The following is a 19,994-nucleotide window of genomic DNA, read 5'->3' as shown; positions in this document are numbered from 1 at the left end:
TGAGCCAAATGGGACGGCCGCCGGGGGTCACGCTAAGTACCCCTGCCGGCTTAGTGGCGGCTTCTCGGTAGGCTCCTTTGGTTTTTGTCTTCTTGCAATTACGCTTTGTCAGCCATGACAACTGGCCGAAAAGTGCAGCGCGCCACAGCAAGGTGTAGCAACAACAGGGCCCCCGTGCGCGTTCTGCATTTCCGCCTGCAGGCATAGGGGGCAACGTTTCCATCCCGCCACAGGGCCCGTTTACCGCTCCCCGCGTTGCCCGTCTCCTTTTATCGCTCCTCGCTCAAGATCTGCAAGCAGCTGAGCGTTTGCTAGCCCGCCTGGAAAAGGCAGGATCTTAGTCTGTCCGCAATCTGATTGGCTCGGCCAAAGGGCCGGGGCGGCCTCAGGGAAATGGGAGCTGCCTGGGAAATGGAACGCCTCGCAAGCCGAGAAGGGGGTTCCGCGAAGGTGGTGAGTGGTGCGACGAGGGACTTCGGCCCCACACGAAGGCAGGAGCGTCCTTACTCTGGTTTCTCTTCATCACGCACAAGTCTTTCGCCTTTTACTAAAGACTTCCGTGGAGAGGAATACCAATGAGTTAAATTCCATTTTTGGCAGGCTTTGCCTTCTGGCAGAGCCCTGTGAGTTTGTCAAACGTCAAAGCAGCTGTGTCCGTGGAGAGGTCGGCCTGTGCAAAGAGAGCACGGCCGTGGGTGGGTGCTCAGCAGCGGCCAGTGTTACGTCCAGTTAACAATACTGCACCGCGACACTTGAGAAGTGTCAGAGGAGGTTGGCTCAGGCAGCAAAGAGTGGGGGTCATCGCTTCTCGGCCTTTTGGCTAAGATCAAGTGTAGTATCTGTTCTTATCAGTTTAATATCTGATATGTCCTCTACACGGGGACAACTTATTAAACGGATTTTTAGAACCGGGAGCTGAAAAAGGGGCTTGCTCCGTTCACTCCACGCATCGACCTGGCCTTGCAGTGCCGCTGGGAACGGTGCAGCCTTCTCTCCACCTGTGGACAAAAAAAAAAAACTTGCTCAGCTTTTCAGGGCGTGAGCCAAATGGGACGGCCGCCGGGGGTCACGCTAAGTACCCCTGCCGACTTAGTGGCGGCTTCTCGGTAGGCTCCTTTGGTTTTTGTCTTCTTGCAATTACGCTTTGTCAGCCATGACAACTGGCCGAAAAGTGCAGCGCGCCACAGCAAGGTGTAGCAACAACAGGGCCCCCGTGCGCGTTCTGCATTTCCGCCTGCAGGCATAGGGGGCAACGTTTCCATCCCGCCACAGGGCCCGTTTACCGCTCCCCGCGTTGCCCGTCTCCTTTTCTCGCTCCTCGCTCAAGATCTGCAAGCAGCTGAGCGTTTGCTAGCCCGCCTGGAAAAGGCAGGATCTTAGTCTGTCCGCAATCTGATTGGCTCGGCCAAAGGGCCGGGGCGGCCTCAGGGAAATGGGAGCTGCCTGGGAAATGGAACGCCTCGCAAGCCGAGAAGGGGGTTCCGCGAAGGTGGTGAGTGGTGCGACGAGCGACTTCGGCCCCACACGAAGGCAGGAGCGTCCTTACTCTGGTTTCTCTTCATCACGCACAAGTCTTTCGCCTTTTACTAAAGACTTCCGTGGAGAGGAATACCAATGAGTTAAATTCCATTTTTGGCAGGCTTTGCCTTCTGGCAGAGCCCTGTGAGTTTGTCAAACGTCAAAGCAGCTGTGTCCGTGGAGAGGTCGGCCTGTGCAAAGAGAGCACGGCCGTGGGTGGGTGCTCAGCAGCGGCCAGTGTTACGTCCAGTTAACAATACTGCACCGCGACACTTGAGAAGTGTCAGAGGAGGTTGGCTCAGGCAGCAAAGAGTGGGGGTCATCGCTTCTCGGCCTTTTGGCTAAGATCAAGTGTAGTATCTGTTCTTATCAGTTTAATATCTGATATGTCCTCTACACGGGGACAACTTATTAAACGGATTTTTAGAACCGGGAGCTGAAAAAGGGGCTTGCTCCGTTCACTCCACGCATCGACCTGGCCTTGCAGTGCCGCTGGGAACGGTGCAGCCTTCTCTCCACCTGTGGACAAAAAAAAAAAACTTGCTCAGCTTTTCAGGGCGTGAGCCAAATGGGACGGCCGCCGGGGGTCACGCTAAGTACCCCTGCCGACTTAGTGGCGGCTTCTCGGTAGGCTCCTTTGGTTTTTGTCTTCTTGCAATTACGCTTTGTCAGCCATGACAACTGGCCGAAAAGTGCAGCGCGCCACAGCAAGGTGTAGCAACAACAGGGCCCCCGTGCGCGTTCTGCATTTCCGCCTGCAGGCATAGGGGGCAACGTTTCCATCCCGCCACAGGGCCCGTTTACCGCTCCCCGCGTTGCCCGTCTCCTTTTATCGCTCCTCGCTCAAGATCTGCAAGCAGCTGAGCGTTTGCTAGCCCGCCTGGAAAAGGCAGGATCTTAGTCTGTCCGCAATCTGATTGGCTCGGCCAAAGGGCCGGGGCGGCCTCAGGGAAATGGGAGCTGCCTGGGAAATGGAACGCCTCGCAAGCCGAGAAGGGGGTTCCGCGAAGGTGGTGAGTGGTGCGACGAGGGACTTCGGCCCCACACGAAGGCAGGAGCGTCCTTACTCTGGTTTCTCTTCATCACGCACAAGTCTTTCGCCTTTTACTAAAGACTTCCGTGGAGAGGAATACCAATGAGTTAAATTCCATTTTTGGCAGGCTTTGCCTTCTGGCAGAGCCCTGTGAGTTTGTCAAACGTCAAAGCAGCTGTGTCCGTGGAGAGGTCGGCCTGTGCAAAGAGAGCACGGCCGTGGGTGGGTGCTCAGCAGCGGCCAGTGTTACGTCCAGTTAACAATACTGCACCGCGACACTTGAGAAGTGTCAGAGGAGGTTGGCTCACGCAGCAAAGAGTGGGGGTCATCGCTTCTCGGCCTTTTGGCTAAGATCAAGTGTAGTATCTGTTCTTATCAGTTTAATATCTGATATGTCCTCTACACGGGGACAACTTATTAAACGGATTTTTAGAACCGGGAGCTGAAAAAGGGGCTTGCTCCGTTCACTCCACGCATCGACCTGGCCTTGCAGTGCCGCTGGGAACGGTGCAGCCTTCTCTCCACCTGTGGACAAAAAAAAAAAACTTGCTCAGCTTTTCAGGGCGTGAGCCAAATGGGACGGCCGCCGGGGGTCACGCTAAGTACCCCTGCCGACTTAGTGGCGGCTTCTCGGTAGGCTCCTTTGGTTTTTGTCTTCTTGCAATTACGCTTTGTCAGCCATGACAACTGGCCGAAAAGTGCAGCGCGCCACAGCAAGGTGTAGCAACAACAGGGCCCCCGTGCGCGTTCTGCATTTCCCCCTGCAGGCATGGGGGGCAACGTTTCCATCCCGCCACAGGGCCCGTTTACCGCTCCCCGCGTTGCCCGTCTCCTTTTCTCGCTCCTCGCTCAAGATCTGCAAGCAGCTGAGCGTTTGCTAGCCCGCCTGGAAAAGGCAGGATCTTAGTCTGTCCGCAATCTGATTGGCTCGGCCAAAGGGCCGGGGCGGCCTCAGGGAAATGGGAGCTGCCTGGGAAATGGAACGCCTCGCAAGCCGAGAAGGGGGTTCCGCGAAGGTGGTGAGTGGTGCGACGAGGGACTTCGGCCCCACACGAAGGCAGGAGCGTCCTTACTCTGGTTTCTCTTCATCACGCACAAGTCTTTCGCCTTTTACTAAAGACTTCCGTGGAGAGGAATACCAATGAGGTAAATTCCATTTTTGGCAGGCTTTGCCTTCTGGCAGAGCCCTGTGAGTTTGTCAAACGTCAAAGCAGCTGTGTCCGTGGAGAGGTCGGCCTGTGCAAAGAGAGCACGGCCGTGGGTGGGTGCTCAGCAGCGGCCAGTGTTACGTCCAGTTAACAATACTGCACCGCGACACTTGAGAAGTGTCAGAGGAGGTTGGCTCAGGCAGCAAAGAGTGGGGGTCATCGCTTCTCGGCCTTTTGGCTAAGATCAAGTGTAGTATCTGTTCTTATCAGTTTAATATCTGATATGTCCTCTACACGGGGACAACTTATTAAACGGATTTTTAGAACCGGGAGCTGAAAAAGGGGCTTGCTCCGTTCACTCCACGCATCGACCTGGCCTTGCAGTGCCGCTGGGAACGGTGCAGCCTTCTCTCCACCTGTGGACAAAAAAAAAAAACTTGCTCAGCTTTTCAGGGCGTGAGCCAAATGGGACGGCCGCCGGGGGTCACGCAAAGTACCCCTGCCGACTTAGTGGCGGCTTCTCGGTAGGCTCCTTTGGTTTTTGTCTTCTTGCAATTACGCTTTGTCAGCCATGACAACTGGCCGAAAAGTGCAGCGCGCCACAGCAAGGTGTAGCAACAACAGGGCCCCCGTGCGCGTTCTGCATTTCCCCCTGCAGGCATGGGGGGCAACGTTTCCATCCCGCCACAGGGCCCGTTTACCGCTCCCCGCGTTGCCCGTCTCCTTTTCTCGCTCCTCGCTCAAGATCTGCAAGCAGCTGAGCGTTTGCTAGCCCGCCTGGAAAAGGCAGGATCTTAGTCTGTCCGCAATCTGATTGGCTCGGCCAAAGGGCCGGGGCGGCCTCAGGGAAATGGGAGCTGCCTGGGAAATGGAACGCCTCGCAAGCCGAGAAGGGGGTTCCGCGAAGGTGGTGAGTGGTGCGACGAGGGACTTCGGCCCCACACGAAGGCAGGAGCGTCCTTACTCTGGTTTCTCTTCATCACGCACAAGTCTTTCGCCTTTTACTAAAGACTTCCGTGGAGAGGAATACCAATGAGTTAAATTCCATTTTTGGCAGGCTTTGCCTTCTGGCAGAGCCCTGTGAGTTTGTCAAACGTCAAAGCAGCTGTGTCCGTGGAGAGGTCGGCCTGTGCAAAGAGAGCACGGCCGTGGGTGGGTGCTCAGCAGCGGCCAGTGTTACGTCCAGTTAACAATACTGCACCGCGACACTTGAGAAGTGTCAGAGGAGGTTGGCTCAGGCAGCAAAGAGTGGGGGTCATCGCTTCTCGGCCTTTTGGCTAAGATCAAGTGTAGTATCTGTTCTTATCAGTTTAATATCTGATATGTCCTCTACACGGGGACAACTTATTAAACGGATTTTTAGAACCGGGAGCTGAAAAAGGGGCTTGCTCCGTTCACTCCACGCATCGACCTGGCCTTGCAGTGCCGCTGGGAACGGTGCAGCCTTCTCTCCACCTGTGGACAAAAAAAAAAAACTTGCTCAGCTTTTCAGGGCGTGAGCCAAATGGGACGGCCGCCGGGGGTCACGCTAAGTACCCCTGCCGACTTAGTGGCGGCTTCTCGGTAGGCTCCTTTGGTTTTTGTCTTCTTGCAATTACGCTTTGTCAGCCATGACAACTGGCCGAAAAGTGCAGCGCGCCACAGCAAGGTGTAGCAACAACAGGGCCCCCGTGCGCGTTCTGCATTTCCCCCTGCAGGCATAGGGGGCAACGTTTCCATCCCGCCACAGGGCCCGTTTACCGCTCCCCGCGTTGCCCGTCTCCTTTTCTCGCTCCTCGCTCAAGATCTGCAAGCAGCTGAGCGTTTGCTAGCCCGCCTGGAAAAGGCAGGATCTTAGTCTGTCCGCAATCTGATTGGCTCGGCCAAAGGGCCGGGGCGGCCTCAGGGAAATGGGAGCTGCCTGGGAAATGGAACGCCTCGCAAGCCGAGAAGGGGGTTCCGCGAAGGTGGTGAGTGGTGCGACGAGGGACTTCGGCCCCACACGAAGGCAGGAGCGTCCTTACTCTGGTTTCTCTTCATCACGCACAAGTCTTTCGCCTTTTACTAAAGACTTCCGTGGAGAGGAATACCAATGAGTTAAATTCCATTTTTGGCAGGCTTTACCTTCTGGCAGAGCCCTGTGAGTTTGTCAAACGTCAAAGCAGCTGTGTCCGTGGAGAGGTCGGCCTGTGCAAAGAGAGCACGGCCGTGGGTGGGTGCTCAGCAGCGGCCAGTGTTACGTCCAGTTAACAATACTGCACCGCGACACTTGAGAAGTGTCAGAGGAGGTTGGCTCAGGCAGCAAAGAGTGGGGGTCATCGCTTCTCGGCCTTTTGGCTAAGATCAAGTGTAGTATCTGTTCTTATCAGTTTAATATCTGATATGTCCTCTACACGGGGACAACTTATTAAACGGATTTTTAGAACCGGGAGCTGAAAAAGGGGCTTGCTCCGTTCACTCCACGCATCGACCTGGCCTTGCAGTGCCGCTGGGAACGGTGCAGCCTTCTCTCCACCTGTGGACAAAAAAAAAAAACTTGCTCAGCTTTTCAGGGCGTGAGCCAAATGGGACGGCCGCCGGGGGTCACGCTAAGTACCCCTGCCGACTTAGTGGCGGCTTCTCGGTAGGCTCCTTTGGTTTTTGTCTTCTTGCAATTACGCTTTGTCAGCCATGACAACTGGCCGAAAAGTGCAGCGCGCCACAGCAAGGTGTAGCAACAACAGGGCCCCCGTGCGCGTTCTGCATTTCCCCCTGCAGGCATAGGGGGCAACGTTTCCATCCCGCCACAGGGCCCGTTTACCGCTCCCCGCGTTGCCCGTCTCCTTTTCTCGCTCCTCGCTCAAGATCTGCAAGCAGCTGAGCGTTTGCTAGCCCGCCTGGAAAAGGCAGGATCTTAGTCTGTCCGCAATCTTATTGGCTCGGCCAAAGGGCCGGGGCGGCCTCAGGGAAATGGGAGCTGCCTGGGAAATGGAACGCCTCGCAAGCCGAGAAGGGGGTTCCGCGAAGGTGGTGAGTGGTGCGACGAGGGACTTCGGCCCCACACGAAGGCAGGAGCGTCCTTACTCTGGTTTCTCTTCATCACGCACAAGTCTTTCGCCTTTTACTAAAGACTTCCGTGGAGAGGAATACCAATGAGTTAAATTCCATTTTTGGCAGGCTTTGCTTTCTGGCAGAGCCCTGTGAGTTTGTCAAACGTCAAAGCAGCTGTGTCCGTGGAGAGGTCGGCCTGTGCAAAGAGAGCACGGCCGTGGGTGGGTGCTCAGCAGCGGCCAGTGTTACGTCCAGTTAACAATACTGCACCGCGACACTTGAGAAGTGTCAGAGGAGGTTGGCTCAGGCAGCAAAGAGTGGGGGTCATCGCTTCTCGGCCTTTTGGCTAAGATCAAGTGTAGTATCTGTTCTTATCAGTTTAATATCTGATATGTCCTCTACACGGGGACAACTTATTAAACGGATTTTTAGAACCGGGAGCTGAAAAAGGGGCTTGCTCCGTTCACTCCACGCATCGACCTGGCCTTGCAGTGCCGCTGGGAACGGTGCAGCCTTCTCTCCACCTGTGGACAAAAAAAAAAAACTTGCTCAGCTTTTCAGGGCGTGAGCCAAATGGGACGGCCGCCGGGGGTCACGCTAAGTACCCCTGCCGACTTAGTGGCGGCTTCTCGGTAGGCTCCTTTGGTTTTTGTCTTCTTGCAATTACGCTTTGTCAGCCATGACAACTGGCCGAAAAGTGCAGCGCGCCACAGCAAGGTGTAGCAAGAACAGGGCCCCCGTGCGCGTTCTGCATTTCCGCCTGCAGGCATAGGGGGCAACGTTTCCATCCCGCCACAGGGCCCGTTTACCGCTCCCCGCGTTGCCCGTCTCCTTTTCTCGCTCCTCGCTCAAGATCTGCAAGCAGCTGAGCGTTTGCTAGCCCGCCTGGAAAAGGCAGGATCTTAGTCTGTCCGCAATCTGATTGGCTCGGCCAAAGGGCCGGGGCGGCCTCAGGGAAATGGGAGCTGCCTGGGAAATGGAACGCCTCGCAAGCCGAGAAGGGGGTTCCGCGAAGGTGGTGAGTGGTGCGACGAGGGACTTCGGCCCCACACGAAGGCAGGAGCGTCCTTACTCTGGTTTCTCTTCATCACGCACAAGTCTTTCGCCTTTTACTAAAGACTTCCGTGGAGAGGAATACCAATGAGGTAAATTCCATTTTTGGCAGGCTTTGCCTTCTGGCAGAGCCCTGTGAGTTTGTCAAACGTCAAAGCAGCTGTGTCCGTGGAGAGGTCGGCCTGTGCAAAGAGAGCACGGCCGTGGGTGGGTGCTCAGCAGCGGCCAGTGTTACGTCCAGTTAACAATACTGCACCGCGACACTTGAGAAGTGTCAGAGGAGGTTGGCTCAGGCAGCAAAGAGTGGGGGTCATCGCTTCTCGGCCTTTTGGCTAAGATCAAGTGTAGTATCTGTTCTTATCAGTTTAATATCTGATATGTCCTCTACACGGGGACAACTTATTAAACGGATTTTTAGAACCGGGAGCTGAAAAAGGGGCTTGCTCCGTTCACTCCACGCATCGACCTGGCCTTGCAGTGCCGCTGGGAACGGTGCAGCCTTCTCTCCACCTGTGGACAAAAAAAAAAAACTTGCTCAGCTTTTCAGGGCGTGAGCCAAATGGGACGGCCGCCGGGGGTCACGCTAAGTACCCCTGCCGACTTAGTGGCGGCTTCTCGGTAGGCTCCTTTGGTTTTTGTCTTCTTGCAATTACGCTTTGTCAGCCATGACAACTGGCCGAAAAGTGCAGCGCGCCACAGCAAGGTGTAGCAACAACAGGGCCCCCGTGCGCGTTCTGCATTTCCGCCTGCAGGCATAGGGGGCAACGTTTCCATCCCGCCACAGGGCCCGTTTACCGCTCCCCGCGTTGCCCGTCTCCTTTTCTCGCTCCTCGCTCAAGATCTGCAAGCAGCTGAGCGTTTGCTAGCCCGCCTGGAAAAGGCAGGATCTTAGTCTGTCCGCAATCTGATTGGCTCGGCCAAAGGGCCGGGGCGGCCTCAGGGAAATGGGAGCTGCCTGGGAAATGGAACGCCTCGCAAGCCGAGAAGGGGGTTCCGCGAAGGTGGTGAGTGGTGCGACGAGGGACTTCGGCCCCACACGAAGGCAGGAGCGTCCTTACTCTGGTTTCTCTTCATCACGCACAAGTCTTTCGCCTTTTACTAAAGACTTCCGTGGAGAGGAATACCAATGAGTTAAATTCCATTTTTGGCAGGCTTTGCCTTCTGGCAGAGCCCTGTGAGTTTGTCAAACGTCAAAGCAGCTGTGTCCGTGGAGAGGTCGGCCTGTGCAAAGAGAGCACGGCCGTGGGTGGGTGCTCAGCAGCGGCCAGTGTTACGTCCAGTTAACAATACTGCACCGCGACACTTGAGAAGTGTCAGAGGAGGTTGGCTCAGGCAGCAAAGAGTGGGGGTCATCGCTTCTCGGCCTTTTGGCTAAGATCAAGTGTAGTATCTGTTCTTATCAGTTTAATATCTGATATGTCCTCTACACGGGGACAACTTATTAAACGGATTTTTAGAACCGGGAGCTGAAAAAGGGGCTTGCTCCGTTCACTCCACGCATCGACCTGGCCTTGCAGTGCCGCTGGGAACGGTGCAGCCTTCTCTCCACCTGTGGACAAAAAAAAAAAACTTGCTCAGCTTTTCAGGGCGTGAGCCAAATGGGACGGCCGCCGGGGGTCACGCTAAGTACCCCTGCCGACTTAGTGGCGGCTTCTCGGTAGGCTCCTTTGGTTTTTGTCTTCTTGCAATTACGCTTTGTCAGCCATGACAACTGGCCGAAAAGTGCAGCGCGCCACAGCAAGGTGTAGCAACAACAGGGCCCCCGTGCGCGTTCTGCATTTCCCCCTGCAGGCATAGGGGGCAACGTTTCCATCCCGCCACAGGGCCCGTTTACCGCTCCCCGCGTTGCCCGTCTCCTTTTCTCGCTCCTCGCTCAAGATCTGCAAGCAGCTGAGCGTTTGCTAGCCCGCCTGGAAAAGGCAGGATCTTAGTCTGTCCGCAATCTGATTGGCTCGGCCAAAGGGCCGGGGCGGCCTCAGGGAAATGGGAGCTGCCTGGGAAATGGAACGCCTCGCAAGCCGAGAAGGGGGTTCCGCGAAGGTGGTGAGTGGTGCGACGAGGGACTTCGGCCCCACACGAAGGCAGGAGCGTCCTTACTCTGGTTTCTCTTCATCACGCACAAGTCTTTCGCCTTTTACTAAAGACTTCCGTGGAGAGGAATACCAATGAGTTAAATTCCATTTTTGGCAGGCTTTACCTTCTGGCAGAGCCCTGTGAGTTTGTCAAACGTCAAAGCAGCTGTGTCCGTGGAGAGGTCGGCCTGTGCAAAGAGAGCACGGCCGTGGGTGGGTGCTCAGCAGCGGCCAGTGTTACGTCCAGTTAACAATACTGCACCGCGACACTTGAGAAGTGTCAGAGGAGGTTGGCTCAGGCAGCAAAGAGTGGTGGTCATCGCTTCTCGGCCTTTTGGCTAAGATCAAGTGTAGTATCTGTTCTTATCAGTTTAATATCTGATATGTCCTCTACACGGGGACAACTTATTAAACGGATTTTTAGTACCGGGAGGTGAAAAAGGGGCTTGCTCCGTTCACTCCACGCATCGACCTGGCCTTGCAGTGCAGCTGGGAACGGTGCAGCCTTCTCTCCACCTGTGGACAAAAAAAAAAAAACTTGCTCAGCTTTTCAGGGCGTGAGCCAAATGGGACGGCAGCCGGGGGTCACGCTAAGTACCCCTGCCGACTTAGTGGCGGCTTCTCGGTAGGCTCCTTTGGTTTTTGTCTTCTTGCAATTACGCTTTGTCAGCCATGACAACTGGCCGAAAAGTGCAGCGCGCCACAGCAAGGTGTAGCAACAACAGGGCCCCCGTGCGCGTTCTGCATTTCCCCCTGCAGGCATAGGGGGCAACGTTTCCATCCCGCCACAGGGCCCGTTTACCGCTCCCCGCGTTGCCCGTCTCCTTTTCTCGCTCCTCGCTCAAGATCTGCAAGCAGCTGAGCGTTTGCTAGCCCGCCTGGAAAAGGCAGGATCTTAGTCTGTCCGCAATCTGATTGGCTCGGCCAAAGGGCCGGGGCGGCCTCAGGGAAATGGGAGCTGCCTGGGAATTGGAACGCCTCGCAAGCCGAGAAGGGGGTTCCGCGAAGGTGGTGAGTGGTGCGACGAGGGACTTCGGCCCCACACGAAGGCAGGAGCGTCCTTACTCTGGTTTCTCTTCATCACGCACAAGTCTTTCGCCTTTTACTAAAGACTTCCGTGGAGAGGAATACCAATGAGGTAAATTCCATTTTTGGCAGGCTTTGCCTTCTGGCAGAGCCCTGTGAGTTTGTCAAACGTCAAAGCAGCTGTGTCCGTGGAGAGGTCGGCCTGTGCAAAGAGAGCACGGCCGTGGGTGGGTGCTCAGCAGCGGCCAGTGTTACGTCCAGTTAACAATACTGCACCGCGACACTTGAGAAGTGTCAGAGGAGGTTGGCTCAGGCAGCAAAGAGTGGGGGTCATCGCTTCTCGGCCTTTTGGCTAAGATCAAGTGTAGTATCTGTTCTTATCAGTTTAATATCTGATATGTCCTCTACACGGGGACAACTTATTAAACGGATTTTTAGAACCGGGAGCTGAAAAAGGGGCTTGCTCCGTTCACTCCACGCATCGACCTGGCCTTGCAGTGCCGCTGGGAACGGTGCAGCCTTCTCTCCACCTGTGGACAAAAAAAAAAAACTTGCTCAGCTTTTCAGGGCGTGAGCCAAATGGGACGGCCGCCGGGGGTCACGCTAAGTACCCCTGCCGACTTAGTGGCGGCTTCTCGGTAGGCTCCTTTGGTTTTTGTCTTCTTGCAATTACGCTTTGTCAGCCATGACAACTGGCCGAAAAGTGCAGCGCGCCACAGCAAGGTGTAGCAACAACAGGGCCCCCGTGCGCGTTCTGCATTTCCGCCTGCAGGCATAGGGGGCAACGTTTCCATCCCGCCACAGGGGCCGTTTACCGCTCCCCGCGTTGCCCGTCTCCTTTTCTCGCTCCTCGCTCAAGATCTGCAAGCAGCTGAGCGTTTGCTAGCCCGCCTGGAAAAGGCAGGATCTTAGTCTGTCCGCAATCTGATTGGCTCGGCCAAAGGGCCGGGGCGGCCTCAGGGAAATGGGAGCTGCCTGGGAAATGGAACGCCTCGCAAGCCGAGAAGGGGGTTCCGCGAAGGTGGTGAGTGGTGCGACGAGGGACTTCGGCCCCACACGAAGGCAGGAGCGTCCTTACTCTGGTTTCTCTTCATCACGCACAAGTCTTTCGCCTTTTACTAAAGACTTCCGTGGAGAGGAATACCAATGAGTTAAATTCCATTTTTGGCAGGCTTTGCCTTCTGGCAGAGCCCTGTGAGTTTGTCAAACGTCAAAGCAGCTGTGTCCGTGGAGAGGTCGGCCTGTGCAAAGAGAGCACGGCCGTGGGTGGGTGCTCAGCAGCGGCCAGTGTTACGTCCAGTTAACAATACTGCACCGCGACACTTGAGAAGTGTCAGAGGAGGTTGGCTCAGGCAGCAAAGAGTGGGGGTCATCGCTTCTCGGCCTTTTGGCTAAGATCAAGTGTAGTATCTGTTCTTATCAGTTTAATATCTGATATGTCCTCTACACGGGGACAACTTATTAAACGGATTTTTAGAACCGGGAGCTGAAAAAGGGGCTTGCTCCGTTCACTCCACGCATCGACCTGGCCTTGCAGTGCCGCTGGGAACGGTGCAGCCTTCTCTCCACCTGTGGACAAAAAAAAAAAACTTGCTCAGCTTTTCAGGGCGTGAGCCAAATGGGACGGCCGCCGGGGGTCACGCTAAGTACCCCTGCCGACTTAGTGGCGGCTTCTCGGTAGGCTCCTTTGGTTTTTGTCTTCTTGCAATTACGCTTTGTCAGCCATGACAACTGGCCGAAAAGTGCAGCGCGCCACAGCAAGGTGTAGCAACAACAGGGCCCCCGTGCGCGTTCTGCATTTCCCCCTGCAGGCATAGGGGGCAACGTTTCCATCCCGCCACAGGGCCCGTTTACCGCTCCCCGCGTTGCCCGTCTCCTTTTCTCGCTCCTCGCTCAAGATCTGCAAGCAGCTGAGCGTTTGCTAGCCCGCCTGGAAAAGGCAGGATCTTAGTCTGTCCGCAATCTGATTGGCTCGGCCAAAGGGCCGGGGCGGCCTCAGGGAAATGGGAGCTGCCTGGGAAATGGAACGCCTCGCAAGCCGAGAAGGGGGTTCCGCGAAGGTGGTGAGTGGTGCGACGAGGGACTTCGGCCCCACACGAAGGCAGGAGCGTCCTTACTCTGGTTTCTCTTCATCACGCACAAGTCTTTCGCCTTTTACTAAAGACTTCCGTGGAGAGGAATACCAATGAGTTAAATTCCATTTTTGGCAGGCTTTACCTTCTGGCAGAGCCCTGTGAGTTTGTCAAACGTCAAAGCAGCTGTGTCCGTGGAGAGGTCGGCCTGTGCAAAGAGAGCACGGCCGTGGGTGGGTGCTCAGCAGCGGCCAGTGTTACGTCCAGTTAACAATACTGCACCGCGACACTTGAGAAGTGTCAGAGGAGGTTGGCTCAGGCAGCAAAGAGTGGTGGTCATCGCTTCTCGGCCTTTTGGCTAAGATCAAGTGTAGTATCTGTTCTTATCAGTTTAATATCTGATATGTCCTCTACACGGGGACAACTTATTAAACGGATTTTTAGTACCGGGAGGTGAAAAAGGGGCTTGCTCCGTTCACTCCACGCATCGACCTGGCCTTGCAGTGCAGCTGGGAACGGTGCAGCCTTCTCTCCACCTGTGGACAAAAAAAAAAAAACTTGCTCAGCTTTTCAGGGCGTGAGCCAAATGGGACGGCCGCCGGGGGTCACGCTAAGTACCCCTGCCGACTTAGTGGCGGCTTCTCGGTAGGCTCCTTTGGTTTTTGTCTTCTTGCAATTACGCTTTGTCAGCCATGACAACTGGCCGAAAAGTGCAGCGCGCCACAGCAAGGTGTAGCAACAACAGGGCCCCCGTGCGCGTTCTGCATTTCCCCCTGCAGGCATAGGGGGCAACGTTTCCATCCCGCCACAGGGCCCGTTTACCGCTCCCCGCGTTGCCCGTCTCCTTTTCTCGCTCCTCGCTCAAGATCTGCAAGCAGCTGAGCGTTTGCTAGCCCGCCTGGAAAAGGCAGGATCTTAGTCTGTCCGCAATCTGATTGGCTCGGCCAAAGGGCCGGGGCGGCCTCAGGGAAATGGGAGCTGCCTGGGAATTGGAACGCCTCGCAAGCCGAGAAGGGGGTTCCGCGAAGGTGGTGAGTGGTGCGACGAGGGACTTCGGCCCCACACGAAGGCAGGAGCGTCCTTACTCTGGTTTCTCTTCATCACGCACAAGTCTTTCGCCTTTTACTAAAGACTTCCGTGGAGAGGAATACCAATGAGGTAAATTCCATTTTTGGCAGGCTTTGCCTTCTGGCAGAGCCCTGTGAGTTTGTCAAACGTCAAAGCAGCTGTGTCCGTGGAGAGGTCGGCCTGTGCAAAGAGAGCACGGCCGTGGGTGGGTGCTCAGCAGCGGCCAGTGTTACGTCCAGTTAACAATACTGCACCGCGACACTTGAGAAGTGTCAGAGGAGGTTGGCTCAGGCAGCAAAGAGTGGGGGTCATCGCTTCTCGGCCTTTTGGCTAAGATCAAGTGTAGTATCTGTTCTTATCAGTTTAATATCTGATATGTCCTCTACACGGGGACAACTTATTAAACGGATTTTTAGAACCGGGAGCTGAAAAAGGGGCTTGCTCCGTTCACTCCACGCATCGACCTGGCCTTGCAGTGCCGCTGGGAACGGTGCAGCCTTCTCTCCACCTGTGGACAAAAAAAAAAAACTTGCTCAGCTTTTCAGGGCGTGAGCCAAATGGGACGGCCGCCGGGGGTCACGCTAAGTACCCCTGCCGACTTAGTGGCGGCTTCTCGGTAGGCTCCTTTGGTTTTTGTCTTCTTGCAATTACGCTTTGTCAGCCATGACAACTGGCCGAAAAGTGCAGCGCGCCACAGCAAGGTGTAGCAACAACAGGGCCCCCGTGCGCGTTCTGCATTTCCCCCTGCAGGCATAGGGGGCAACGTTTCCATCCCGCCACAGGGCCCGTTTACCGCTCCCCGCGTTGCCCGTCTCCTTTTCTCGCTCCTCGCTCAAGATCTGCAAGCAGCTGAGCGTTTGCTAGCCCGCCTGGAAAAGGCAGGATCTTAGTCTGTCCGCAATCTGATTGGCTCGGCCAAAGGGCCGGGGCGGCCTCAGGGAAATGGGAGCTGCCTGGGAAATGGAACGCCTCGCAAGCCGAGAAGGGGGTTCCGCGAAGGTGGTGAGTGGTGCGACGAGGGACTTCGGCCCCACACGAAGGCAGGAGCGTCCTTACTCTGGTTTCTCTTCATCACGCACAAGTCTTTCGCCTTTTACTAAAGACTTCCGTGGAGAGGAATACCAATGAGTTAAATTCCATTTTTGGCAGGCTTTACCTTCTGGCAGAGCCCTGTGAGTTTGTCAAACGTCAAAGCAGCTGTGTCCGTGGAGAGGTCGGCCTGTGCAAAGAGAGCACGGCCGTGGGTGGGTGCTCAGCAGCGGCCAGTGTTACGTCCAGTTAACAATACTGCACCGCGACACTTGAGAAGTGTCAGAGGAGGTTGGCTCAGGCAGCAAAGAGTGGTGGTCATCGCTTCTCGGCCTTTTGGCTAAGATCAAGTGTAGTATCTGTTCTTATCAGTTTAATATCTGATATGTCCTCTACACGGGGACAACTTATTAAACGGATTTTTAGTACCGGGAGGTGAAAAAGGGGCTTGCTCCGTTCACTCCACGCATCGACCTGGCCTTGCAGTGCAGCTGGGAACGGTGCAGCCTTCTCTCCACCTGTGGACAAAAAAAAAAAAACTTGCTCAGCTTTTCAGGGCGTGAGCCAAATGGGACGGCCGCCGGGGGTCACGCTAAGTACCCCTGCCGACTTAGTGGCGGCTTCTCGGTAGGCTCCTTTGGTTTTTGTCTTCTTGCAATTACGCTTTGTCAGCCATGACAACTGGCCGAAAAGTGCAGCGCGCCACAGCAAGGTGTAGCAACAACAGGGCCCCCGTGCGCGTTCTGCATTTCCCCCTGCAGGCATAGGGGGCAACGTTTCCATCCCGCCACAGGGCCCGTTTACCGCTCCCCGCGTTGCCCGTCTCCTTTTCTCGCTCCTCGCTCAAGATCTGCAAGCAGCTGAGCGTTTGCTAGCCCGCCTGGAAAAGGCAGGATCTTAGTCTGTCCGCAATCTGATTGGCTCGGCCAAAGGGCCGGGGCGGCCTCAGGGAAATGGGAGCTGCCTGGGAATTGGAACGCCTCGCAAGCCGAGAAGGGGGTTCCGCGAAGGTGGTGAGTGGTGCGACGAGGGACTTCGGCCCCACACGAAGGCAGGAGCGTCCTTACTCTGGTTTCTCTTCATCACGCACAAGTCTTTCGCCTTTTACTAAAGACTTCCGTGGAGAGGAATACCAATGAGGTAAATTCCATTTTTGGCAGGCTTTGCCTTCTGGCAGAGCCCTGTGAGTTTGTCAAACGTCAAAGCAGCTGTGTCCGTGGAGAGGTCGGCCTGTGCAAAGAGAGCACGGCCGTGGGTGGGTGCTCAGCAGCGGCCAGTGTTACGTCCAGTTAACAATACTGCACCGCGACACTTGAGAAGTGTCAGAGGAGGTTGGCTCAGGCAGCAAAGAGTGGGGGTCATCGCTTCTCGGCCTTTTGGCTAAGATCAAGTGTAGTATCTGTTCTTATCAGTTTAATATCTGATATGTCCTCTACACGGGGACAACTTATTAAACGGATTTTTAGAACCGGGAGCTGAAAAAGGGGCTTGCTCCGTTCACTCCACGCATCGACCTGGCCTTGCAGTGCCGCTGGGAACGGTGCAGCCTTCTCTCCACCTGTGGACAAAAAAAAAAAACTTGCTCAGCTTTTCAGGGCGTGAGCCAAATGGGACGGCCGCCGGGGGTCACGCTAAGTACCCCTGCCGACTTAGTGGCGGCTTCTCGGTAGGCTCCTTTGGTTTTTGTCTTCTTGCAATTACGCTTTGTCAGCCATGACAACTGGCCGAAAAGTGCAGCGCGCCACAGCAAGGTGTAGCAACAACAGGGCCCCCGTGCGCGTTCTGCATTTCCCCCTGCAGGCATAGGGGGCAACGTTTCCATCCCGCCACAGGGCCCGTTTACCGCTCCCCGCGTTGCCCGTCTCCTTTTCTCGCTCCTCGCTCAAGATCTGCAAGCAGCTGAGCGTTTGCTAGCCCGCCTGGAAAAGGCAGGATCTTAGTCTGTCCGCAATCTTATTGGCTCGGCCAAAGGGCCGGGGCGGCCTCAGGGAAATGGGAGCTGCCTGGGAAATGGAACGCCTCGCAAGCCGAGAAGGGGGTTCCGCGAAGGTGGTGAGTGGTGCGACGAGGGACTTCGGCCCCACACGAAGGCAGGAGCGTCCTTACTCTGGTTTCTCTTCATCACGCACAAGTCTTTCGCCTTTTACTAAAGACTTCCGTGGAGAGGAATACCAATGAGTTAAATTCCATTTTTGGCAGGCTTTGCCTTCTGGCAGAGCCCTGTGAGTTTGTCAAACGTCAAAGCAGCTGTGTCCGTGGAGAGGTCGGCCTGTGCAAAGAGAGCACGGCCGTGGGTGGGTGCTCAGCAGCGGCCAGTGTTACGTCCAGTTAACAATACTGCACCGCGACACTTGAGAAGTGTCAGAGGAGGTTGGCTCAGGCAGCAAAGAGTGGGGGTCATCGCTTCTCGGCCTTTTGGCTAAGATCAAGTGTAGTATCTGTTCTTATCAGTTTAATATCTGATATGTCCTATACACGGGGACAACTTATTAAACGGATTTTTAGAACCGGGAGCTGAAAAAGGGGCTTGCTCCGTTCACTCCACGCATCGACCTGGCCTTGCAGTGCCGCTGGGAACGGTGCAGCCTTCTCTCCACCTGTGGACAAAAAAAAAAAACTTGCTCAGCTTTTCAGGGCGTGAGCCAAATGGGACGGCCGCCGGGGGTCACGCTAAGTACCCCTGCCGACTTAGTGGCGGCTTCTCGGTAGGCTCCTTTGGTTTTTGTCTTCTTGCAATTACGCTTTGTCAGCCATGACAACTGGCCGAAAAGTGCAGCGCGCCACAGCAAGGTGTAGCAACAACAGGGCCCCCGTGCGCGTTCTGCATTTCCGCCTGCAGGCATAGGGGGCAACGTTTCCATCCCGCCACAGGGCCCGTTTACCGCTCCCCGCGTTGCCCGTCTCCTTTTCTCGCTCCTCGCTCAAGATCTGCAAGCAGCTGAGCGTTTGCTAGCCCGCCTGGAAAAGGCAGGATCTTAGTCTGTCCGCAATCTGATTGGCTCGGCCAAAGGGCCGGGGCGGCCTCAGGGAAATGGGAGCTGCCTGGGAAATGGAACGCCTCGCAAGCCGAGAAGGGGGTTCCGCGAAGGTGGTGAGTGGTGCGACGAGGGACTTCGGCCCCACACGAAGGCAGGAGCGTCCTTACTCTGGTTTCTCTTCATCACGCACAAGTCTTTCGCCTTTTACTAAAGACTTCCGTGGAGAGGAATACCAATGAGGTAAATTCCATTTTTGGCAGGCTTTGCCTTCTGGCAGAGCCCTGTGAGTTTGTCAAACGTCAAAGCAGCTGTGTCCGTGGAGAGGTCGGCCTGTGCAAAGAGAGCACGGCCGTGGGTGGGTGCTCAGCAGCGGCCAGTGTTACGTCCAGTTAACAATACTGCACCGCGACACTTGAGAAGTGTCAGAGGAGGTTGGCTCAGGCAGCAAAGAGTGGGGGTCATCGCTTCTCGGCCTTTTGGCTAAGATCAAGTGTAGTATCTGTTCTTATCAGTTTAATATCTGATATGTCCTCTACACGGGGACAACTTATTAAACGGATTTTTAGAACCGGGAGCTGAAAAAGGGGCTTGCTCCGTTCACTCCACGCATCGACCTGGCCTTGCAGTGCCGCTGGGAACGGTGCAGCCTTCTCTCCACCTGTGGACAAAAAAAAAAAACTTGCTCAGCTTTTCAGGGCGTGAGCCAAATGGGACGGCCGCCGGGGGTCACGCTAAGTACCCCTGCCGACTTAGTGGCGGCTTCTCGGTAGGCTCCTTTGGTTTTTGTCTTCTTGCAATTACGCTTTGTCAGCCATGACAACTGGCCGAAAAGTGCAGCGCGCCACAGCAAGGTGTAGCAACAACAGGGCCCCCGTGCGCGTTCTGCATTTCCCCCTGCAGGCATAGGGGGCAACGTTTCCATCCCGCCACAGGGCCCGTTTACCGCTCCCCGCGTTGCCCGTCTCCTTTTCTCGCTCCTCGCTCAAGATCTGCAAGCAGCTGAGCGTTTGCTAGCCCGCCTGGAAAAGGCAGGATCTTAGTCTGTCCGCAATCTGATTGGCTCGGCCAAAGGGCCGGGGCGGCCTCAGGGAAATGGGAGCTGCCTGGGAAATGGAACGCCTCGCAAGCCGAGAAGGGGGTTCCGCGAAGGTGGTGAGTGGTGCGACGAGGGACTTCGGCCCCACACGAAGGCAGGAGCGTCCTTACTCTGGTTTCTCTTCATCACGCACAAGTCTTTCGCCTTTTACTAAAGACTTCCGTGGAGAGGAATACCAATGAGTTAAATTCCATTTTTGGCAGGCTTTGCCTTCTGGCAGAGCCCTGTGAGTTTGTCAAACGTCAAAGCAGCTGTGTCCGTGGAGAGGTCGGCCTGTGCAAAGAGAGCACGGCCGTGGGTGGGTGCTCAGCAGCGGCCAGTGTTACGTCCAGTTAACAATACTGCACCGCGACACTTGAGAAGTGTCAGAGGAGGTTGGCTCAGGCAGCAAAGAGTGGGGGTCATCGCTTCTCGGCCTTTTGGCTAAGATCAAGTGTAGTATCTGTTCTTATCAGTTTAATATCTGATATGTCCTCTACACGGGGACAACTTATTAAACGGATTTTTAGAACCGGGAGCTGAAAAAGGGGCTTGCTCCGTTCACTCCACGCATCGACCTGGCCTTGCAGTGCCGCTGGGAACGGTGCAGCCTTCTCTCCACCTGTGGACAAAAAAAAAAAACTTGCTCAGCTTTTCAGGGCGTGAGCCAAATGGGACGGCCGCCGGGGGTCACGCTAAGTACCCCTGCCGACTTAGTGGCGGCTTCTCGGTAGGCTCCTTTGGTTTTTGTCTTCTTGCAATTACGCTTTGTCAGCCATGACAACTGGCCGAAAAGTGCAGCGCGCCACAGCAAGGTGTAGCAACAACAGGGCCCCCGTGCGCGTTCTGCATTTCCCCCTGCAGGCATAGGGGGCAACGTTTCCATCCCGCCACAGGGCCCGTTTACCGCTCC

The 19,994-nt window shown here is 55.6% G+C and overlaps 38 non-coding genes across 38 annotated transcripts; all 38 read left to right on the top strand.

Moving 5' to 3' along the window:
- The first annotated feature begins 503 nt into the window (after positions 1-503).
- On the top strand, positions 504-619 carry LOC137113444 (U5 spliceosomal RNA). The gene has a single exon (XR_010912574.1). It is a non-coding gene; the product is annotated as a U5 spliceosomal RNA (small nuclear RNA).
- Positions 620-800: 181 nt separating this feature from the next.
- On the top strand, positions 801-991 carry LOC137113990 (U2 spliceosomal RNA). The gene has a single exon (XR_010913106.1). It is a non-coding gene; the product is annotated as a U2 spliceosomal RNA (small nuclear RNA).
- Positions 992-1,542: 551 nt separating this feature from the next.
- On the top strand, positions 1,543-1,658 carry LOC137113443 (U5 spliceosomal RNA). The gene has a single exon (XR_010912573.1). It is a non-coding gene; the product is annotated as a U5 spliceosomal RNA (small nuclear RNA).
- A 181-nt stretch (positions 1,659-1,839) lies between these two features.
- Positions 1,840-2,030, top strand: LOC137113979 (U2 spliceosomal RNA). Its single transcript, XR_010913095.1, has one exon. It is a non-coding gene; the product is annotated as a U2 spliceosomal RNA (small nuclear RNA).
- A 551-nt stretch (positions 2,031-2,581) lies between these two features.
- Positions 2,582-2,697, top strand: LOC137113442 (U5 spliceosomal RNA). The gene has a single exon (XR_010912572.1). It is a non-coding gene; the product is annotated as a U5 spliceosomal RNA (small nuclear RNA).
- A 181-nt stretch (positions 2,698-2,878) lies between these two features.
- Positions 2,879-3,069, top strand: LOC137113967 (U2 spliceosomal RNA). Its single transcript, XR_010913084.1, has one exon. It is a non-coding gene; the product is annotated as a U2 spliceosomal RNA (small nuclear RNA).
- Positions 3,070-3,620: 551 nt separating this feature from the next.
- LOC137113863 (U5 spliceosomal RNA) lies at positions 3,621-3,736 on the top strand. The gene has a single exon (XR_010912983.1). It is a non-coding gene; the product is annotated as a U5 spliceosomal RNA (small nuclear RNA).
- Positions 3,737-3,917: 181 nt separating this feature from the next.
- LOC137113955 (U2 spliceosomal RNA) lies at positions 3,918-4,108 on the top strand. The gene has a single exon (XR_010913072.1). It is a non-coding gene; the product is annotated as a U2 spliceosomal RNA (small nuclear RNA).
- Positions 4,109-4,659: 551 nt separating this feature from the next.
- On the top strand, positions 4,660-4,775 carry LOC137113441 (U5 spliceosomal RNA). Its single transcript, XR_010912571.1, has one exon. It is a non-coding gene; the product is annotated as a U5 spliceosomal RNA (small nuclear RNA).
- Positions 4,776-4,956: 181 nt separating this feature from the next.
- LOC137113944 (U2 spliceosomal RNA) lies at positions 4,957-5,147 on the top strand. The gene has a single exon (XR_010913061.1). It is a non-coding gene; the product is annotated as a U2 spliceosomal RNA (small nuclear RNA).
- A 551-nt stretch (positions 5,148-5,698) lies between these two features.
- Positions 5,699-5,814, top strand: LOC137113823 (U5 spliceosomal RNA). The gene has a single exon (XR_010912944.1). It is a non-coding gene; the product is annotated as a U5 spliceosomal RNA (small nuclear RNA).
- A 181-nt stretch (positions 5,815-5,995) lies between these two features.
- LOC137113933 (U2 spliceosomal RNA) lies at positions 5,996-6,186 on the top strand. Its single transcript, XR_010913050.1, has one exon. It is a non-coding gene; the product is annotated as a U2 spliceosomal RNA (small nuclear RNA).
- Positions 6,187-6,737: 551 nt separating this feature from the next.
- LOC137113326 (U5 spliceosomal RNA) lies at positions 6,738-6,855 on the top strand. The gene has a single exon (XR_010912461.1). It is a non-coding gene; the product is annotated as a U5 spliceosomal RNA (small nuclear RNA).
- Positions 6,856-7,034: 179 nt separating this feature from the next.
- On the top strand, positions 7,035-7,225 carry LOC137113921 (U2 spliceosomal RNA). The gene has a single exon (XR_010913039.1). It is a non-coding gene; the product is annotated as a U2 spliceosomal RNA (small nuclear RNA).
- A 551-nt stretch (positions 7,226-7,776) lies between these two features.
- Positions 7,777-7,892, top strand: LOC137113862 (U5 spliceosomal RNA). Its single transcript, XR_010912982.1, has one exon. It is a non-coding gene; the product is annotated as a U5 spliceosomal RNA (small nuclear RNA).
- Positions 7,893-8,073: 181 nt separating this feature from the next.
- On the top strand, positions 8,074-8,264 carry LOC137113910 (U2 spliceosomal RNA). The gene has a single exon (XR_010913028.1). It is a non-coding gene; the product is annotated as a U2 spliceosomal RNA (small nuclear RNA).
- A 551-nt stretch (positions 8,265-8,815) lies between these two features.
- Positions 8,816-8,931, top strand: LOC137113440 (U5 spliceosomal RNA). Its single transcript, XR_010912570.1, has one exon. It is a non-coding gene; the product is annotated as a U5 spliceosomal RNA (small nuclear RNA).
- A 181-nt stretch (positions 8,932-9,112) lies between these two features.
- Positions 9,113-9,303, top strand: LOC137113898 (U2 spliceosomal RNA). The gene has a single exon (XR_010913017.1). It is a non-coding gene; the product is annotated as a U2 spliceosomal RNA (small nuclear RNA).
- A 551-nt stretch (positions 9,304-9,854) lies between these two features.
- Positions 9,855-9,970, top strand: LOC137113822 (U5 spliceosomal RNA). The gene has a single exon (XR_010912943.1). It is a non-coding gene; the product is annotated as a U5 spliceosomal RNA (small nuclear RNA).
- A 181-nt stretch (positions 9,971-10,151) lies between these two features.
- Positions 10,152-10,342, top strand: LOC137114293 (U2 spliceosomal RNA). The gene has a single exon (XR_010913400.1). It is a non-coding gene; the product is annotated as a U2 spliceosomal RNA (small nuclear RNA).
- Positions 10,343-10,894: 552 nt separating this feature from the next.
- LOC137113861 (U5 spliceosomal RNA) lies at positions 10,895-11,010 on the top strand. The gene has a single exon (XR_010912981.1). It is a non-coding gene; the product is annotated as a U5 spliceosomal RNA (small nuclear RNA).
- Positions 11,011-11,191: 181 nt separating this feature from the next.
- On the top strand, positions 11,192-11,382 carry LOC137113886 (U2 spliceosomal RNA). The gene has a single exon (XR_010913006.1). It is a non-coding gene; the product is annotated as a U2 spliceosomal RNA (small nuclear RNA).
- Positions 11,383-11,933: 551 nt separating this feature from the next.
- On the top strand, positions 11,934-12,049 carry LOC137113438 (U5 spliceosomal RNA). Its single transcript, XR_010912568.1, has one exon. It is a non-coding gene; the product is annotated as a U5 spliceosomal RNA (small nuclear RNA).
- Positions 12,050-12,230: 181 nt separating this feature from the next.
- Positions 12,231-12,421, top strand: LOC137113875 (U2 spliceosomal RNA). Its single transcript, XR_010912995.1, has one exon. It is a non-coding gene; the product is annotated as a U2 spliceosomal RNA (small nuclear RNA).
- A 551-nt stretch (positions 12,422-12,972) lies between these two features.
- On the top strand, positions 12,973-13,088 carry LOC137113821 (U5 spliceosomal RNA). Its single transcript, XR_010912942.1, has one exon. It is a non-coding gene; the product is annotated as a U5 spliceosomal RNA (small nuclear RNA).
- A 181-nt stretch (positions 13,089-13,269) lies between these two features.
- LOC137114292 (U2 spliceosomal RNA) lies at positions 13,270-13,460 on the top strand. The gene has a single exon (XR_010913399.1). It is a non-coding gene; the product is annotated as a U2 spliceosomal RNA (small nuclear RNA).
- A 552-nt stretch (positions 13,461-14,012) lies between these two features.
- Positions 14,013-14,128, top strand: LOC137113860 (U5 spliceosomal RNA). Its single transcript, XR_010912980.1, has one exon. It is a non-coding gene; the product is annotated as a U5 spliceosomal RNA (small nuclear RNA).
- Positions 14,129-14,309: 181 nt separating this feature from the next.
- On the top strand, positions 14,310-14,500 carry LOC137113864 (U2 spliceosomal RNA). Its single transcript, XR_010912984.1, has one exon. It is a non-coding gene; the product is annotated as a U2 spliceosomal RNA (small nuclear RNA).
- A 551-nt stretch (positions 14,501-15,051) lies between these two features.
- On the top strand, positions 15,052-15,167 carry LOC137113820 (U5 spliceosomal RNA). The gene has a single exon (XR_010912941.1). It is a non-coding gene; the product is annotated as a U5 spliceosomal RNA (small nuclear RNA).
- Positions 15,168-15,348: 181 nt separating this feature from the next.
- Positions 15,349-15,539, top strand: LOC137114291 (U2 spliceosomal RNA). Its single transcript, XR_010913398.1, has one exon. It is a non-coding gene; the product is annotated as a U2 spliceosomal RNA (small nuclear RNA).
- Positions 15,540-16,091: 552 nt separating this feature from the next.
- On the top strand, positions 16,092-16,207 carry LOC137113859 (U5 spliceosomal RNA). The gene has a single exon (XR_010912979.1). It is a non-coding gene; the product is annotated as a U5 spliceosomal RNA (small nuclear RNA).
- A 181-nt stretch (positions 16,208-16,388) lies between these two features.
- LOC137113853 (U2 spliceosomal RNA) lies at positions 16,389-16,579 on the top strand. The gene has a single exon (XR_010912973.1). It is a non-coding gene; the product is annotated as a U2 spliceosomal RNA (small nuclear RNA).
- Positions 16,580-17,130: 551 nt separating this feature from the next.
- On the top strand, positions 17,131-17,246 carry LOC137113437 (U5 spliceosomal RNA). The gene has a single exon (XR_010912567.1). It is a non-coding gene; the product is annotated as a U5 spliceosomal RNA (small nuclear RNA).
- A 181-nt stretch (positions 17,247-17,427) lies between these two features.
- On the top strand, positions 17,428-17,618 carry LOC137113257 (U2 spliceosomal RNA). The gene has a single exon (XR_010912392.1). It is a non-coding gene; the product is annotated as a U2 spliceosomal RNA (small nuclear RNA).
- Positions 17,619-18,169: 551 nt separating this feature from the next.
- LOC137113858 (U5 spliceosomal RNA) lies at positions 18,170-18,285 on the top strand. The gene has a single exon (XR_010912978.1). It is a non-coding gene; the product is annotated as a U5 spliceosomal RNA (small nuclear RNA).
- Positions 18,286-18,466: 181 nt separating this feature from the next.
- LOC137113841 (U2 spliceosomal RNA) lies at positions 18,467-18,657 on the top strand. Its single transcript, XR_010912961.1, has one exon. It is a non-coding gene; the product is annotated as a U2 spliceosomal RNA (small nuclear RNA).
- Positions 18,658-19,208: 551 nt separating this feature from the next.
- LOC137113436 (U5 spliceosomal RNA) lies at positions 19,209-19,324 on the top strand. The gene has a single exon (XR_010912566.1). It is a non-coding gene; the product is annotated as a U5 spliceosomal RNA (small nuclear RNA).
- A 181-nt stretch (positions 19,325-19,505) lies between these two features.
- On the top strand, positions 19,506-19,696 carry LOC137113829 (U2 spliceosomal RNA). Its single transcript, XR_010912950.1, has one exon. It is a non-coding gene; the product is annotated as a U2 spliceosomal RNA (small nuclear RNA).
- Positions 19,697-19,994: the final 298 nt, after the last annotated feature.

Source organism: Channa argus, unplaced genomic scaffold (assembly GCF_033026475.1).
Source record: "Channa argus isolate prfri unplaced genomic scaffold, Channa argus male v1.0 Contig016, whole genome shotgun sequence".
In the NCBI taxonomy this organism is placed as follows: Eukaryota; Metazoa; Chordata; class Actinopteri; order Anabantiformes; family Channidae; genus Channa; species Channa argus.
Note: the sequence above shows the minus strand (reverse complement) of the source record. Positions and strands in the feature narration are given on the sequence as shown.